The following is a 6000-nucleotide window of genomic DNA, read 5'->3' as shown; positions in this document are numbered from 1 at the left end:
TCCTTATCATCCCCGGTCTTCTGGTAAGGTTGAGAGAGCCAACCGAGTCCTAAAAGAAACTCTGACCAAATTAACGATCAAACTTCATCGAGACTGGACTAAACTCCTCCCATTAGCCTTCTTTAAGGTCTGGGCCTTACGGGAAAAACCCTTAAATATCAGTCCATTTGAGGCCATGAATGAGAGGCCCATAATACCTGTGGGTCTCCCCTCCTCCCAAGACAGTCCCAAACTGCCTTCCCACCTCCCTTTTCCTTTACTTGCCCAGATACAAGATGCCCTTTGCAACATATAGGTAACTTACTCCCTCGACCACACCCCAATCTTCCATACCCATCCCTTCAAATAGGAGACAAGGTCTATATGACAGTTCAGTCCCCCTCAGATCTAACCCCAAAATGGCAAAGACCCTACACGGTAATTCTGCTGACCCCTACCACTGCAAAATTAAAAGAAATCACCCCTTGGGTACACACCACCCAGTCAAAAAAGGTTACACAGCCCAATGATGAAAATGCTTGCCAGACTAATACTTATCAAGTTTCTCACACAGGCCCTACAACTTGGAAGTTCTCACGGTTTCCACTGGCCCCAACTGGCGATGGATGAGCCTGTCGGTTTCACGGCTACAATTATTCCTGGGACGACTTCTGGCAGATATCTGGGTCTCGAGTCCTCAAGGATCCATGCTCGAACACACTGAAGATTACATCTCCACCCTGTGGCTACAGGAAACCTTTTGTAACTTTTACCCCTTCTCAGACCATTCATGCTTATCATCTTCCTACTCACTTTTGGGCCTTGTTTGTTTAATCTTTTCCAGAGATTCCTCCAAGACCAAATCCGAGACACTTCCCAAGACCAAGTCAAGACTGTTTTGCTTGAGACCCTGACGGCTAGAATAGAAAATCAACACTATGGGCCTTGGACTTCTTCCTCCCAGATCACAAAGCATTGACTCTCATTTATCAGCACGAAGAAGCCCTGAACATTAATGGCACCTGCCTCTCTTTCTTTTTTTGTATATATTCCTTAGGGTCTGGAATGAAGGACAGTTACATGGCTCAAAATAGGCTGGAGTTAAGATTCCCCTCCAGGTCCTCCCCACCATTCTATGCAAAACAAAGAACTCTCTCACCCAAAGAGAAAAATGGACATTAAGGCTGATTAAGCCCAGCTCTCAGCCCGTCCAGCCTCTGCCGGACCTCCAAAATTCCTTGCCCCAGCCCTTTAAGAGATAACTACTCCTAACAACCTTGGAGAAGAACAGGCCCCCCGAAGACAGTAGCTTTCCACATAGATGCCTATATATACTTACTCTTTTCTTGGGTAAGTGCAGCAGCTCACTAATCTGCCTCATTAAAGGTGATCTGTTCCTGTAAAGTGCCGGTCTCGTTCTTTTTCTGAACCTCGCTTTCTCTAACTCCCTTACCCTACACCCACAAACGCTGGACGCCTCTGTGCTGAAAGAACTTTGCCAAGTCACCCTGTCTCCATGTCCCCTCAGGGTTCTGCTTCCCAATTTCAGCCTTCTCCTTTGCACTCAATTCAGCTTCCTAAGACATGGGCCTCAGCATAGCATATTTGCAGGGGTTCTGATATGACTGGGACTGGGGGCCTGAAGGGTAAAGGGGAGGAAGCAATGACCCTCAAGCCCTTATCGTTTTGTCATGGCACTGTGCAAAGTACAGTACAACCCAGAAACACAACTTTTGTTCAAGCTTAGCCTCTCCCAGTTCCTAGATCGGGCATGAAGATGTGCTGCCCCCTTGTGGACATTTCTGTGAACAACAACTTTCAAACCTGGTGCTTAAGGCTATAGATATTCACAAGGCCTGTGGGGTCCCTAAATAATCCCCGCCCTGGAGAAACATCCTGTGGTTGGTAATGCCACTGCTGCTGCTGCTAAGTCGCTTCAGTCGTGTCTGACTCTGTGCGACCCCATAGATGGCAGCCCACCAGGCTCCTGCATCCATGGGACTTTCCAGGCAAGAGTACTGGAGTGGGTTGCCATTTCCTTCTCCAATGCATGAAAGTGAAAAGTGAAAGTGAAGTCGCTCAGTCGTCTCTGACTCTTTGCAATCCCATGGACTGCAGCCTACCAGGTTCCTCCGTCCATGGGACTTTCCAGGCAAGAGTACTGGAGTGGAGTGCCATTGCCTTCTCCAAAATACTAGAAGAATGCAAAAGTGTGCCTAATTTCAGAGCCTATTTCAAGGCGAAAATTCTCCTCACTATTACAACATGTCAATGAGCCTGGAAAGTTCTTCCGCCTCTCAACCATGAAAACAACCGCCATGCAAAAGGACAGCCGAGGTGGCATCTGGCGCTGGTCCTCTGCTAACTCTACAAAGAACAAATGTTTGAGGCCACTGGAGAAAACAGAACCCTGCCGCGCCCCGCCCCCCCCCCACCACCGTGTTGCTGCACAGAATGGAGACTGTTAACAGGCTCTCTACAGACACAGCCTGCAGGTTTGTTCAGAAGTGAAAAATACACCTACCAGGAGATCACTAAATCACACTCCCTGGCTGCTATGGAGAGAAAACCATCCTCCATCACACCTGAACCCCAATGTCTCTAGCAGTGCTCCACAGAAGAGCCAAGCATTGGAAACCACCAAAATGTCCATTCACAGATGAATGGATATGGAAGACGGTCTACATACATGCAATGGATGATGACTCAGCCAGAAACACCAAGAAAATCATGCAGCTCTTCCGCATTGATAGTCCCTCAGATGATCACACTGGCCCCAGGAAATCAGATAGAGAAAGATGAACAGTATACATAGGCAGCGTTCAGGTGGAATCCAAAAGCATCACAAATGAACGAGTTTCCCCAACAGAGACAGATTCCCAGCCGGAGACATCAAACTGAGACTTGGCAAAGGGACGTTTGGATGAGGGGAGAGGTAATTGAAGAGGTTTGATTAAAACATACCAAATTTGAGTGACATAGGGAGATGGATTTATATGCTGAGAAAAATGGAGCTGGAGATGTAGAAAGATAAGACTTGTGGTTCCATAGGTACAGCTGTAAATATGGGGACAGGAAATTGTTTACATAGATACATTGGTAGATATAAATTGTAATCTCTATCAACAGACAGCTACACAGACATTCAGAGATAAAATCTAAGATAAGATGATATAGAAATAGCTGGATATAGAAAGATTGGATCCATGTATATATATGAATGGATCATATATATGATCATATATCTATGTAAACAAAGCTAGTCAAGGTGATGGAATTCCAGTTGAGCTATTTTAAATCTTAAAAGATGATGTCAAAGTGCCACACTGAATATGCCAGAAAATTTGGAAAACTCGGCAGTGGCCACACAACTAGAAAATTCAGTTTTCATTCCAGTCCCAAGAAGGGCAATGCTAAAGAACGTTCCAACTACCTCCCAACTGCACTCATTTCACGTGCTAGCAAAGTAATGCTCAAAACTTCCCAAGCTAGTCTTCAACAGTATGTGAACCAAGAACTTCCAAATGTTCTAGCTGGATTTAAAAAAGGCTGACGAATTAAGAGATCAAATTGCCAACATCGCTGGATCACAGAAAAAGCAAAAGAATTCCAGAATAACATCCACTTCTGCTTCTTGACTACACTAAAGCCTTTGTGTGGATCACAATAAACTGTGGAAAATTCTTAAAGAGATGGGAATACCAGTCCACTTGACCTGCCTCCTGAGAAATCTATATGCAGGTCAAGAAGCAACAGTTAGAACCAGACATGCAACAACGGACTGGTTACAAATTGGGAAAGTAGTATGTCAAGGCTGTATATTGTCATCCTGCTTATTTAACTTATACCCAGAGTACATCATGAGAAATGCTTGGCTAGATGAAGCACAGCTAGAATCAAGATTGCTGGGAGAAATAATAACCTCAGATATGCAGATGACACCACCCTTATGGCAGAAAGTGAAGAGGAACTAAAGAGCCTCTTGATGAAAGTGAAAGAGGAGAGCGAAAAAGCTGGCTTAAAACTGAACATTCAGAAAACGAAGATCATGGCATCCGGTCCCATCACTTCATGGCAAATAGATGGGGAAACAGTGACAGACTTTATTTTCTTGGGCTCCAAAATCACTGCAGATGGTGATTGCTGCCATGAAATAAAAAAGACACTTGCTCCTTGAAAGAAAAGCTATGACAAACCTACACAGTGTATTCAAAAGCAGACATTACTTTGCCGACAAAGGTCCATCTAGTCAAAGCTATGGTTTTTCCAGTGGTCATGTATGCATGTGAGAGTTGGGCCATAAAGAAGGCTGAGCACCAAAGAATAGATGCTTTTGAATTGTGGTGTTGGAGAAGACTCTTGAGAGTCCCTTGGACTGCAAGGAGATCAAACCAGTCAATCCTAAAGGAAATCAACCTTGTATATTCATTGGAGGGACTGATGCTGAAGCTCCAATACTTTGGCAACCTGATGCGAAGAGCTGACTTATTAGAAAAAACCCTGATTTTGGGGAAGACTGAAGGCAGGAGAAGGGGACGACAGAGGACGAGATGGTTGGATGGCATCACCGACTCAATGGACATGAGTTTGAGCAAGCTCCAGGAGATGGTGAAGGACAGGGAGGCCTGGCGTGCTGCAGTCCATGGGGTTGCAAAGAGTCGGACACGATTGAGCGACTGAACTGAACTGACTGTGTATAAGACATTGTTCAGGCCCTCATGGAGTTTACAGTCTAGTGGGAGACTAGAAATATTACAACTATTTATGACCAGCACTGGGGAGAAGAGCACGAAGGACATGAATCAAGAGGCTGTTCTTGAAGGATGAGTAGGAGTTCACCAGGCAGAGAAAGTGCTCTTAACCACCTCTGATTTGAGGTTGCTGGAACTTAAAAGAGGGAGGCTCAGATTAACTCTTAGAAACCTGAAATGGGCAGAAATTAACGTTCTCACACACAGTGCTGCATTTCACGTGAAGCACAGGCCTCCTCTAGTCCCTGAGCACCTCGCTCAGGGGCACCAGGGCTGAGGACTCTCAGTGCAGTCTCTTCCCACTGCTCCCGGCCCCCCACGCTCCTGGTGTCATCCTACCAAGGGTTTTTGACACCCTTTCCCTTGTTTGCCTTTTCTTCTCCACACAGGCACACACAGGGAATGCAGGTGAAACTCACGGTGACTTGAATCTGGTACCTCTAACAATGCATCTGCCCCAAGAGCAGACTGGAATCAGGGGCGCTGCTCACCCAGGATCAGTCCCAACTCCGGAGCAGCCCATCTGATGCCCCAGATTCCTGCTTCTCACTGAGGCTTAACATTGTGGGCACAGCTCTGCTGCTCCAGAGTTTCCATCCAGAATATAGTCCCTCTTCCAAAATCAGACTTGCAGAGCCTAACAGGAAACACCAATTCACATTCCGTTTAAAATGATCACTTATGGAGAAGGAAATGGTAACCCACTCCAGTATTCTTGCCTGGAAAAGTCCATGGACAGAGGAGCCTGGGTGGCTGCAGTCCATGGGGTTACATGACTGAGCATGTGTGCATGAGGGTGGAGGGTGACGGGTTGGTAGCAATAAACTGGGAGAACTAAAAAAATAAATAAATAAAACGATCACTTAAACGACCATGAAAGGAAAAAGTGTCCTGCCATGACTCCACCCCCATTCCTTGGTCATCCTTCTCAGAGCAGCTCAGAGACCAGAGTTCTGATACAGTTCTGGAAACTCTGTTACCTTTGTGACTGGATCTGCCATTTATAATTTTTGATGCTCAGACTCAGATTAAAGAGAGGAAAAGTGAAAGTGAAAGTTGCTCAGTCGTGTCCAACTCTTTGCAACCCCATGGACTATAAATCCATGGAATTCTCCAGGCCAGAATACTGGAGTGGGTAGCCTTTCCCTTCTCCAAGGGATCTTCCCAACACAGGGATCGAATCCAGGTCTCCCACACTGCAGGTGGATTCTTTACTGACTGAGCCACCAGGGAAGCCGAAGGGAAGGAGAGGAAAGGACTTGAAATTTGG

The sequence above is a fragment of the Bos mutus genome, chromosome 22 (genome assembly GCF_027580195.1).
Source record: "Bos mutus isolate GX-2022 chromosome 22, NWIPB_WYAK_1.1, whole genome shotgun sequence".
Taxonomy (NCBI): Eukaryota; Metazoa; Chordata; class Mammalia; order Artiodactyla; family Bovidae; genus Bos; species Bos mutus.
Note: the sequence above shows the minus strand (reverse complement) of the source record.